The sequence below is a fragment of the Tamandua tetradactyla genome, chromosome 13 (assembly GCF_023851605.1).
Source record: "Tamandua tetradactyla isolate mTamTet1 chromosome 13, mTamTet1.pri, whole genome shotgun sequence".
Classification (NCBI taxonomy): Eukaryota; Metazoa; Chordata; class Mammalia; order Pilosa; family Myrmecophagidae; genus Tamandua; species Tamandua tetradactyla.
In genome coordinates, this window is record NC_135339.1 from 20282870 (window position 1) to 20296515 (window position 13646).

Below are 13646 nucleotides of genomic sequence, written 5' to 3' on the forward strand. Positions count from 1 at the left end.
AGCGCCGAGGTGCATTTTTAATGATTTACCAGTTCTACTTGACTGAGCCTGCACCCTGTAAGTGGATCATATGATCAGCGATCACAAGTTAAACTGCTTTTGTTGCTCGCAGGGCATGCACGGTGGGCTGGCTGCTCAGCACCAGCGGTTCACACGCAGCTGTGTGTAAGACAAGGAGAGGTTAGGTACAACAGGCAGTTAATGGCTCATACCAGCAAGCCCTCGACTTCAGTCTGCACATGCAGCTGAATTTTAAAAAGGTAAATGACCTTGCAGCTGGGGGCTTTAACTGTGTGCTTTTACCTATTTGTACCTGGATAAGTAAACATTTGCAGCATGCCAAAAGGCCTTGGAAGCACTATTATAGCCATAGGCTAATCCCTTTCTCTCTGGATGAAAGACTCCAAAACAAACCGACGGAGAGAAAAAAAAAATCATTTTCTGCCTCAAGTAGCACAAAGGTAAAGGGGGGCAACAGTGATAATGACTTCCATTTGTTATAACTTTCAGAAGTCACCAAGGCTCCAGTTCTAACCAGCTGCCCATATTTAGGATTCCACTTTCTAGGAAGAATGACAGAAACAACAGGCCCCCAGATAGACAGAACAGTTCCAGCTAGAGCCAAACAGAAGTAACTGCTATTTGCCAGGGACTCTGACAGAAGGAAGCTGGAATGAACATCTCCTTGCTTGTTCTCCTACCCAAAAGGGTTATGTCTCCCAGCTGCTGTCACACAGCCATTCAGGGCCAAAGAGCAGGTCCATTTTAGTTATTTTCTGCTTAAACTTTAATTCTGCAGAGGAGTATTCATGTAGTGGAACATAGGCCTCCTACCACAAATTGCCTACATCCTGTTCTGAGTTATCCAATAACCAACATTTGACTCCTTCCTGTAAAAGACCCTTTGGATACCTCTAACTGCAACAGGACTGCCAGAGCCACGTCTGAAATACTGCTCACCACCCTGAATGCTTTCCAAAGAGCAGAATATTTGTGATTTACAATCTGAGGGAGAACTTTGGTGATGCTGTTATTTTAAGAACTCGTCAATCAGTTGAGATTAAGATAACATTTATTGCAACATAAACTGAGATTGCCTTGAGAACAGGCAGAAGGTATCTGCAGAACATTCAAGGCATTTCACAGGCAATGAATCAATGGAGGGCAGCTCAGTGGAGTGATAAGAATACTAGGCTGACTGCTGAGAGCTCGGGGCTCTTCTGTGGCTCTGCCCCTCACTAGCTGTGCGACTCTCAGCATGCCACTCAACTTGCAGGACCTGAGATTGCAATCCCTGCTTCAATAACTCTACTGAGCACCAACCATGTGCCAGGAACCATACTAACCAAGAAAAATAAACATGTTAGTTTAGTTGTTTTCTAGGTATCATCTATGCATGTATATGCAAACTCACTGAACAAGAAAAGATGTGTTCTGATGGGACTCTGATGCTAGCCTCCATCTGTTAAACCAAAATAATCGCTAAATGGCCACAAATATTCTCTTCCCCATAATTCCATTAATATGGGCCAGCCTAATGAGGTTGGTTTATATCCATGAGAGAAAACAGCACTCTTAGGTCCAATATACAGTTTTAATAAACTTTATTAAATTTCCATTGATCCATATGCAAAAATAATTTGTTTACAATTTGAACTGAGACTACTAAATGGTGCCTAACTCAATAAAGGAAGAGGCTGAGAAACAACAGCTGTATGGCTATTAACACATTATGCCATTAAAAACATTAAACAGTTGGGTTTGGTGAAGGAGTCAAAGTTAACCCCTTGATTATCTCTAACTAGAGATTAGTTTTAGAGGATACCTTTTTTTTGATTGTTTATGTTTTTATTTCATAATCATAAACTTAACTCTGTAATCCAGCTAGACTTGTAAAGGGAGGATAATGCAGAACTCAAAGAACTGCAGTGAGAGCACAATGATTGGGTACTGAGGCAGACCAGGGGAGGTGGGCACTCTCCTGAGCTACAGAAGGAATGGTCTGGTTGTTAGGTTTGTCCACAGTCGAAAACAGTGATCTTCCTGCTAGTCTTGCCATTCCTAGACCCAAAATGCTCCACAGCTTCCATAATATCCATGCCCTCCTTCGCCGTACTAAAGACCATATGCTTGCCATCAGGCTTAGCAGTGCAGATGAAAAACTGGGAACCATGTTTGTTGGGTTCAGCATTGGCCATGGAAAAGGTACCAGGACCCGAATGTGTCAGGATGAAGTTGTCATCATCAAACTTCTCCCAGTAGATGGACTTGCCACCAGTGCCATTATGGTGTATGAAGTCACCACCCTGACACATAAACCCAGGAATAATTCTGTGAAAGCAGGGACACTCATAAATTCTTTCTCCTCAGTGGTCAGAGCATGACAATTTTCTGCTGTCTTTGGAACTTTGTCTGCAAACAGCTCAAAGGAGACACAGCCCAAGGGCTCACCATTGATTATACTGTTGAAGAACATGGTGGGGTTGACTATGGCTGTTGTCTGCAAGGCCTAGAGGACACTTTTGCAAAAGAAAGCTTTGGACTTGAAAAGAATTGCTCTCCACCTTCGAAATGAACCTTTCATTTTGGCACACTTGCCTATGGCTTTGCAGCACAACATTCCAGGAACCTCATTTAAATATGGGACCTAAGTCACCTGCTTCATGACAACTAAACTACTGTGTTGATATACAAATATGACTTGTATAGTTTTGGTACTTCAGTAAATTGATTAAGGTCAACCTTATCCTAATGAGTACACAAACCTTTTTAAGTTAGTTGGTTGGTTCTGTTATGTGACCATATCTATAACCCAACCAATGACAAAAATTCACTGAGTAAGTTAAGACTCTAGTCCCAAATTACACATTGTCTAGATATGGAGATAAAATTAAGAGACATGAAAACTTGAGAACAGGTCAGCACTCTACTGTATCATTCTGAAGATGCATAAGGTCCAAGAAAAGAGATGTGTAAAGAGTAACAAAGATAACTTTAGGAAAGAAATGGAATGGGTCTATGCTTCAAAGGAAAGATAGCATTTAGATAAATGCAAGGAGAAAATTACAGGTCAAGAGAGAAATTGGAAGGTGGGGACCAAGGAAGGCTGTGGGATGAGGGGTACAGCTTGAGCAGAGGGAGGACGGTGAGGCGGTAAAGGTACTCTTATTCCTTTTCACGTTTATTGGTTATCAGGGCTACAAGCAATCTTGAACTGATCAGTGTCTTTTCATACTACTACTATAAAAGCAAACCTGAGAACAGGCTCAAAGGTGGCAGTGTCAGCATCAATGAAAGAAAGCTCAGCTTTTAGAAAATCAAACTTTGCTTGGTAAGCAGGTAGTAATTTCTCTAACTTAGAATTCTGTGTGATAACCTGAATATAGGTAAGTAAATGACTGAAAATATGTGGACAAACATGAAACTCTCAGCATGGCGAAGAATTTGAGTGGGAAAGGACCCTTGCACACTTTGAGGTTGATCTGTCCAGTTTCCTGCACAGTGTAGGTGTCTCTTCCACAACACTTTACTAACATAGTCTCATACCCCCACCCCCCAGTACAATCAGCATTTGCTCCTTTGCAAGGCACAACATCATTGTGTTTAAATATCCCTTAATAAAATTTCCTCATGCATTGAGCCAACCAACATTTCCCTCCCTGTACCATTAACGCACAGGCTCTAGGTTTCCCCCAGAGCAACTCTGCATCCTCATACACATAGTACAGCTTCAACGATTTGAAAGAAGACTATATATTGCCTTAATCTCTTCTCTTCTAGGACAAATATTTCCATAATACTAAATAGACTGCTCCTTCACTTGAAGACGTCCATTAGTTTTTCTGTTTTCACTAAAACATGGAACCCTGAACTGAACGCAACACTCTAGATGATCTATGAGCTGTGCAGATCACAGAAGATACTCACTTAAAGTAGTCTGAATTCAAAGCCTCCATTTCACCCAACTGGCAATACCTTTCCAAGCTATATCCTATGTAGACTCACATCAAATCTGACTGAAATAAAATATCCTGATGCTTCTGATTTGGAACACTACCAAGCCAGATCTTTCAAAGCACATACTTCTATAATATATCTGGTAGGTGTCAGGCAACGTTTTAGGTTGTTGAGATCACTTCAAACCAGGATCTAAAGCCTCTGGTGTGTCCCGACCTCCCCAAATTTTTATTTTCAAAGTTAATAAACAAGACCTCTTTCCAGCTCCCAAGTTAATGTTAAAATGTTTACAAGGTCAGAACAAGGACAAATCCAAGTCTGAAGCTAAAATATATGGATAAAACCTGAGGCGTAGGAAAAGAGATAAGACATTTTAAAATTTATTTGGGAACTGTGAAGATACATAACAGGAGGTGACTTGACGAGTAAAAAAGTAAATATTTAGATGAGCAACGCTAATTTTTCCCTAATTGTTTTGTACATCAGTTTTGGAGCATTTGGCAAACCAAAGAATTTCCACTGAGATCTCACTCAACTTAATCAAGAAACTTAAAGAGAAATTGAAGACTACCCAAGTAAGGCTAATGCTCCTAGAAAGATGAACACAGAAGCAAAAGCAGTCTGAAAACAAAGCAAACAGCGCTCACCTTGGTCATTGGCCCAAGAACTTGATGCCGAGTGTAGAATGAGTTTTGTCCCCCTAAGAGGTTGCTAGGTGGATTCATACACAAATATCTGTACCAAAACACCCATACTTGCCAACTCTTCTCCTACTAAGGAGAGTGGGGAGGTAGGTATGTTTATTACAGAAGTTAAAAAAAAGAAAAGCCAAAAGAATGGCTACCTACCCAATAACGGAAAATATGAACATGAGCTACTTAATTATGAGTGAGTGACACAAAGCCATGAAACCAAAATATTCCTGTGTTACAACAAAGCAGACAGTAAACAGATTTAAGGGTCCTGAGTTATTTCTCAGAGATAAATGTGAGGAATGGATGCTTACTTGAACATTTTTCACACCCCAGCTAGAATCATATATATCTAGGAGACAAGGTAATATGGAAACTTCACAATGTTTGCAGAAACCATAGATGACCCTAACACACAGTAATTGGCCCATGAATTTGACTAATTACAGAGACTCCTAACTTCTAATAGATATCTTCCTAATGCTTGAACTTAAAGAACTAAACCATACGCTTTTGGAAATGCTAAGAGACTTTTGTAAAAGCTACATTATAATGCTACCAACACAGCTCAAATCTCTATAATCACCTATATGATACATCCAAGAAGAATTTTGGAGCAAAAGCCCAAAATGATGTAGTACAAACATGGGAGTACATCTGTATAATTCTCCAGACTTTTCTAAATGCTCCAACAAAATTACCTCTTTTGACATCCTCATCAATCCCATGAGCAACATAAGTTAAGTATTATTTATGCTCCCATTTTATAGACACAGAGCTAGAGTAACAAATGAAAATATACGCCTGAAGATACCCAGGGATGAAACCAGCCTGTTTTCCCCTTTGGCGATTTTGCCAAGCACAGCAGTCCCAATTCTTTGTCTTCCAACATTCTAGAGTTGACTTTGGTTCAGAGATGGAGCAACAGGGTAAAGAAAAAATGCCTGTAGCATTCCTAATGCCCTATCAGGACAGTCATGTATGGGACTGCTCTACATTAACTGTCCAATGAATGCATCTACAAGTCAGTTGTCACAGAGGGCTTTCTGATGTCAGTCAAAGCAAGACTGTGGGAGAAACATCAGCCCAATCTACCTAGAAAGCAGGAGTAACAAAAGTATGAGCGCTAGAAGTCACAAAGGAATATCACCAGGACTTGTCACCAGGAACACTTGGTTGATAAAAATGGAAGTAAAGCCTATCATTATTTCATCAGTCCAGTCAATCTTCATTGGAAATAAATATACACAGATTTGCTATTATATCCCCTGCTACAATGTGAACAAAGATGCCGCACATCCAGCTACATTTCAAACAAACTACCCATTGTAAGGCAACAATTTGGCCTAAGACACTCTGCTAGGGACCTTGTGACTAGAAGCATCTTGGTAGGAATCAAAGTAGACTAGGATCGGGTGGGCCACAGTGGCTCAGTGGCAGAGTTCTCGGCTGTGATGCCAGAGACCTGGGTTCAATTCCCGGTGCCTGCCTATGCAAAAAAAAAAAGAAAGAAAGTAGACTAGGATCCTAAGGACCTGGGTTGCGTCTCTGCTCTACCCCTCACCAACTACGTGAGCCTGGCTGGGCACGTCGTCTCAGGCTCTGAGCCTTCATGGTCTCCTCTGCAACAAATGCGGACATAAATTTCACCACTAATTCCCTCAGTGGATTACTGTGCAAATTAAGTGGGATACTGCATTTGAAGGTTGTGTAAATGCTGTGCTAATAGGAGGAGCTACAGTGCCTTCTTATCTCTGTGACTGTTTAATGCAGGCCACCAGGCAACCTTGGACTGACCTCTCCTGGTTTGTGCCAGATAATTTAGTGCCACTATCACATTAGTCAGCATCCACCAGGGGCCTGCTATGGGCTTAATTACACACTGGCTTGTATGGTTCACTGACATTTTCATGTGTATATGTCTGGTCTTCTGTAAGCAACTGTATACTCATGCAGGGGCAAGATCCTGTATATATATCCAGGCATGTATCTTCATGCATATATCCCAGCAAAAGATAGAGTACATAGTTGACTACTAATGAAGAGGCAAGTCAATTACTTTGGAAACCAATCTGACATAGAAGATAGGCAGAGAAACAAAAAAAAAAGAATACATGAAAACCTCTTACTTACGGAGAACCTAAGATTCTTTTTATTTATTTCTTAGGGATATAGCATTTCCTCTTTACTCTCATACAGAAGAATGTTGAAGAAAACCTACCTAGGGTCTTAATCAAACTATTCCACTTAAAAGCATTAGTGTTAAGTGTGCAAATGTTCACCTGACTGATCGTTAAGGTATCAAGCACTAATTTTCCTCCTTTTAAGAGCTTATATGTCACATCCCACCCCTTGGGCCTTCCAGAAACGCATTTAAACGCCTAACTGGGAGGAAGAAAAGCATTCCAGACAGCCAGGTGTTAGTGATTCAGCCATTAAAACTTCAGTTATAAAATATCCCCCACAATTGTAAAACATTTCAGTCATTAGAAGATCATAAATAGATTAAGATGACATTCTAAATTATTATGACACCATGTGTATAAAATGTACATAGCTCATCACAATATCCCAGATGATTGGGGCTCTGAATAGCTGAAGTTAAAAATGAAGTACATGTGTTATTTATCTTGAGACCCAACTGTGAAAGATAGAGGGGGAAAGGGGTGGAGCAGGCAGACAAACAAGTGGAAATTGTCAATGTTGTGTCCTTCCTGAGGGAGAAAAGGGCTTTAGATTCATTTTGCAATAACACTCATTTGCTGCTCCTTGAGGAAAAAACAAACAAACAAACCCTTGTTTCATTTTAGAGGATCAGGCTGAAATAGAAAGGAAAATAACCAACAAATCCACAATTTTGAAACCATCATTTGAAATGTCATCATACCCACTCTTTCTTTGAGCTAATTAAAAGGTTTTAATTAGAGTTCAACTTCAACTTACATCTAAAACCAGAGAAGTAGCTCATGACTCTCCTTCATGTCTCATATACCCAAGGACACTTCTCAAAGCCAAATGGTCTCCCACACCTTCACTACATGCTAAATGTGTACGGCAGGTGTCTGCCCTGATGGCGTGGCATCCCTTACAGGACATATGGCAACTGCTGAAGCACCTAACTTAAAGCTATAAATTATGATCTCACCTGGGATTAGGCCCATCAAGGAGATTAAAACAAGTAATTGGCAAGTTTGGGAGTAGTTAGGATCCCCTGTAAGTATGTGTGTGATTCTGCCACTACATCTGTAGCTCATTCTGCCAAAGTATGCAGGGGAAGGTGTGCACCGATGCGAACCTAGGCATACAGCCAACATGGATACAATTTAAATTTGTCCTGAGTTTATTAGGACTAGAAAAGCAGAAGCATTACAGGATCAGAGAACTTAAGGTAGAGACTCTTCTTCAATATTTCTCTCTCAGAATCAATGAAATTTCCCACGTTCCTTTCTAGATTATTCTGGTTCTTCAGAATAATCTTTCTCAAAGAGTGACCAAAACCTAAGAGCAGAGATCAATAACCTTGCCCCATCAGATGCTCCAAAAGGATCAATGTTAAGGATGGCAATTAAAGGTCAGTTCACTGACAGTTATTCATCTGTTTTGACTGGTCACTTATATGTCACTGACTTTTGAAAAATAGCCATCAGGTTTTTGGTAGATTCATGGCATTAAAAGACATCAAGTCCAACGATTCATTTTACGTATCAATGCCCTCTTAAAAACCCCAGACGACAGTTAACCAGAATCTATCCAAATATCCTCTGAAACAAGGAGATAATACAATGTACTCAATTACAGACTGTTTCCTAATCTGGAGCTGAAACCCACCTCCTTATAACACCATATAAAACAAGGCAAATGCTCCAAATGCATTCAATCCTTTAAGTATTTTCTATATTATAAACACTAAGGAGGAGACATTGAAAAAAAATACTTTGGAAATAGTGATAAAAGAAGGCGCCCTCACATTCTCTGAAGCCAATTCTGCCACTCCGGTGATTTGGCAGGTACAACTTAGGCCGTCAAAATAAGAATATTTTCCCGTCTGTATGTATTAAAAGCTTGGGAATGGAAAACAATTTAGTAAAGTCCCTGTTCAGCTTTTGTTTTGTTTTGTTTTTTTCTCCAAATTACTCCTTTATTGAGGAAAGATCCCAAAATATTCACTTCAGCCCCCTCCGAGGCAGAGTTCTGCCCCTTGCAGAGAAAGACTCCTTCACTGTCTCTAACCTTGCCCAAGTCCAACATTCCACCCTCGACTTCCCATGACAGTCCACCCTTTCCCTCGGTTTGGGCAAACAATTAGTAATTCATTCCTTTAATTCTTAAACGCCTTTGTTTAATGTTCACCTTGTTAAATATTTTTTATGTTCATTTGTGCCAATAATCTCCTCTTTACTAGAGGAAACCTGTTTTTGTTAAGAGAATCCTTATCCTCACAGGCAGAGAATATGGCTTCATTTGATTTGCAAAGGGGCTGGCACACCATTCATGGTTCCTGATTGACTGACTGTCTCTGGCTTTCTATATCTCAAAGGATTTTCCAAGAATCTCCTGCCTACTACACAAGGGAAAATACAAGCTTACTTAATATGAGCAACAGTATCTTTTCACATTGTGGTAACATTAGCAGGACAAACCTGTTCTGTATTTTAAGAGTTTTTTGAAGAATTCTACTTAAATAAGTGAACTAGAAATTAAATCAGGAGGCTGAGTTTTTTGAACTGATCTGGTACAGGGCTTGTTTTCTGGGTGTTTGTCCCCCTTTTAATGCAAAACTAATCTCAAACTATTTATTCCACCTCAGCAAAGAGATTCAAATGGAATTAAAGTTCATATTATATCTGGCAGGACTGGCTGTGGCTAGGGAAACTGACTTACTTAGTTGTTGCTCTTTTTACAGAGCTCAGAGAGCAGAAGTTTCGCTTTAGTAAGGAGTTTTTCCTTCCTTAGAAATGGATTAACAATGGTGTCATCAAAGAACGTTTATGAACACAAAGTTAAAAAGTGGCCCAAACACACCTTATTTCTGCTTACTAATGCACTACCTTTTCCCAACAGTGGCAAGCAGGCACAATGACAAATTTTATTATAATAATAAATATTTATTATTATTGTTAAATGTCTACCACTATAGAAGATTTCAAATAATTGCAGCACGTGTGACCTGTACTCAGAGTGCTTAGAATCAAGTTAGATTTACACAAGTGAGTCAATAGTGAATAGCAAAAGATACTGCATAACATAATGGTAGGATTTGGGGTCGTAACTAGGTTCTGACAAATTCAGAAAGGGATCTTGGCAGGATCCGGAGAGGCTGGGCAACAGCTCCCATAAAGATAAAAGTTAGCCTGGCTCTTGAAAAACAGGATGAGCTCGGCCTGAGAGTAGAGAGATAAAAACTAAGGTGACATGAATGAAGACAGTCCAGGGCCAGCTGTACGCTGGGGGAGCAGGAGGATGAAGGATGAGGAGAGACTACAACTAGAGCAGAGAGAAAATGTTCAGGGAACTGGAAAAAGAGTTTCCGGATAAAAGAAAGCTCCATGGGGATAGGAGGGGACGCTTAGTAGATGTTATGTTATATCCGAGCTTATGGCTCCTAAAGGTTTCCATCCGAAAAAAAAAGGCAGGTTAGCAAAGCTCAGTGAGCAAATCCTTTAAGGCATGGCCATGCCCACCAGAAGAAAAGATACAATTCGCTGGGCTTGATTCCACATCTGCACTGACCAGCTTAGGGAAATTTTGCCCCGGCTATCTCAGACCCATAAAAGGAAGAGCTTCTCACTCCGGACAAAGGGGTTGGAGATTGAGCACCTAAAGCCCTTTGGCTGCTCTCACCTCTAACTGCTGTTCACTCCCTGTCTATTCCCCCCATTCTGGTCTCTCAGCACAACTAAGAAACCTCTGGATAATATCTGTACCTCTTAGAAGCCAGTTTGAAAACTGCTGTTTTCCCATAACCCTCTCATTTTAAAAATGCAGAAAAATTGAGACCCACAGACAAGAAGTGCCCGAGGTCACTGGGCTGGTTAACAGACGGGCAAGGGTTAGAAGCCAGGTCATCTGATTTCCAGTCCAACGTGCTCTCTCCCACCTCCCACAGCTCTATAATGTTCAAGCTGACAAAGTAACCATTTAAAAATGATCTGATGAAGGATCTCCAGGGGGGAAGATCTTCATTGTCTTTTTCACCTTCCATACTGTGTCAAATATTGATATTTATAAAATGATGGAAGAACGGGCATCAGAAAATGTATGCTACAGCAAATCTTTGAAATAGGGCCAGAAAGAGAATAAAAAGCTTAGAATGACCTGCTGTACATCTACGTTGCTTCCCCAATTAACTCCAAACAGATTTTGTCTGGGATGAGATGACTTAGTCTCAATGCAAGGTCAGTCCCACATATCCAGGAAAAAGATTGCCGAATATGCTTATTTGAGCTGAATTACATCGGGTAGTTTAATAATATGAATTTACTGCCTTTTCAAGAGGGACTCTAGCACTGGGGAGAACTTTAAAATGCATCACACTTAAAACATAAAATTAAATTCAATTAACTTTTATTGGGAGACTAATACACTAGTACCCTAGAGGGAGAAATGAAGCTCTCGGCTTTCCTGAGATTTTCAAACCAGGTTCCTGACATTCAGGCCAAAGATACTGGACCACAGCACCCCATAAAGAGCTTCATGAGCTTGTTTAATATCTATATTCAGTGGAGATGCCCACACCTGCAAGTCTCCAGCCAAAAGACACTCAGGAGTATAAAACCTGGAAAAATGAATGGGTGGAAAACCCTGCATGCCTATCATAAAAAAAAAAAAAAAGACTAAAACATCCCATAGGGATGGAAGCTCGTCACCCAGTGCATGTGGAGGGGGTGGTTCCAGAGGGTATATACCCTTCATTAAGTCCCTTCACCTCCCTGCTCTCAGGATAAATTTTTGCCTATTCTGTATACTTGGTGCAATTAATTACTGGCATCGACTTAGGAATCTACACAACAGCCTTGACTTTCCTTGAGCCTTTACTCCCCTTATTACACTGAGATGTTCTGAGTTTAAACAAAAATAAGTGATGCCTCTTCTTCCTCCTTTATGACTTCAAAACGAGCAAGTTATGACATCAGAGGCCAGGAAGTAGGAAAATATTAGATTCCGGACAGATTGAACACCTAGATCCTAGACCTAGGATGAAGTTAATTTATTCATTTAAGGAATATTTAATGGGCACCTGCTGTATACAATCCCATGAGAGGCACTAGGGACTAGGGACTCTTAGGTCAATGAAAAAGAAATGGTAACTGTCCTCAAGGCTGCAAAAGAGAGGAGAATGGGAAAAATACAGAAACTGAAAACTCTTCCCTCAAACAAACTCTGCAGCGCTGGTTGGAATTTGTCCAAGATTGTATTAGTTTGCTGTTGCCGCAGTAACAGGAGAACACAAACATCATGCTTAAAACAACACTAATTTATTCTCTTACAGTCCTGGATGGCAGAAGTCTGAACTGAGACTTACCAGGCTCAAATCAAGGTATTGGCAGGGCTGTTTCCTTTTGGAGTCTCAGAGGGAAGAATACATTTCCCGACCTTTTTCTGCTTTTATGTGGCTGCCAGGTAATCCTTGCGTCATGGCCTTCCCCCATCCTCAGCGCATCGCCGCGCTCACTGCTCCAGCGTCACAACGCCTTCTCCAACCCTCATTCCTCTTTGCTCCTCTTACAAAGACTGTTGTGGTCACATCACATCGTGCCCACCCAGCTAACCCATCTCCCCATCACAAGATCCTTAACTTAATCCTATCTGCAGAGTCCCTTTTGCCATGTAAGGGAAAATCACAGGTCCCAGGGATTAAGATGTGGATATATCCAGGGACCATTATTCAGTCTCCCACAAAGACCAGATGCAAATTCCCAAATCTGAATAGAAATAATCTGCGTTTTCGGACTATTCCTATTCCCTGTCTAAAAGCAGTTGTGGTGAGAACACAGGCTTTGGGGTAAAACACATCAGGGTTTCAGAAAAAGTTCAATCCAACACCTGGAGGAACATGGTCAAGTGATTTAATCTCTCTAAACCTCAGTTTCCTGGTTCCCAAAATAGAGATCACAATCGTCCTGGCTTTCTAGGTTTACTAGAAAGATTAATGAGATGCTATATATTATGCCCTTATTGTGGCACATAGTAAGCACTCAGTAAAAGTTTCTATTATTTGGTTATTATGGTTATACAATCACTGGCTGTCCAACCGAGACCTGAAACCATGGCCTGGAATTCGGCAGGCCTCTACTAGCGCAGAAAATGGAAATTCCCAGAAGGCCCTCTTCCCCTCCTTGAAACCCTATCTGTCCTTCAAGCACTTGCTTTATTTATTTTTCTTGTATGCCTTTCCAGCAGAGAGCCATTCTCTCACCTTTCCTCTGACCTCCAACAGTGTCCGTACCACCTATTTAGGGCTAGCGCTTGATGTCTTGCCACTTCCAGTTTATTTTTGTAATGCCACTTGTAGATTATCAACTGCTTGAGGGCAGAGATTGCTATTCTGTACCCAGTGCAGGGATGTGCCACAGCAGATAGGCAATAAACCGTCACATAACCTGACTGCAGAGCTTATTCCTCAGAGACTTGCAGGAAAACACAAATTCACACTGCACAATAAAGGGGAGCTGGCTGCACGGCCCTGAGGTCCTCTGCAACCCCGTGAAGTTGCTTTAATCCTCATCCCTGTTCCCACGGGGTACACGGCATCTCCCTGTATCCCAGGATGGCGAGCGCCCCTTTTACTCCATCCGTGCATCAAAGAAGGTCAAGCCTCCACCGCAAGCCGAGGGAAAACAGGAAACAGACTTCTCTTTGGACACAGAACTGAACAAAGAGCTTACACCAGTCAAAGCCAGTTTGAAACAGTGTGTGCCGCTCTGAAATCTCCCCCAGTCTTTCCCCCAAGCTGGCACAAAGACAAGGAGAACATCACTGACTTCAATCTTTGGCCTT

At 41.1% G+C, this 13646-nt stretch overlaps 1 protein-coding gene and 1 pseudogene across 17 annotated transcripts in view; both read right to left on the reverse strand.

The window, feature by feature from the left end:
• LRMDA (leucine rich melanocyte differentiation associated) overlaps positions 1-13646 on the reverse strand; it is a 1434085-nt gene that overhangs the window by 371219 nt on the left and 1049220 nt on the right. The window lies entirely within an intron of this gene.
• LOC143654510 (peptidyl-prolyl cis-trans isomerase A pseudogene) lies at positions 1228-4613 on the reverse strand (annotated as a pseudogene).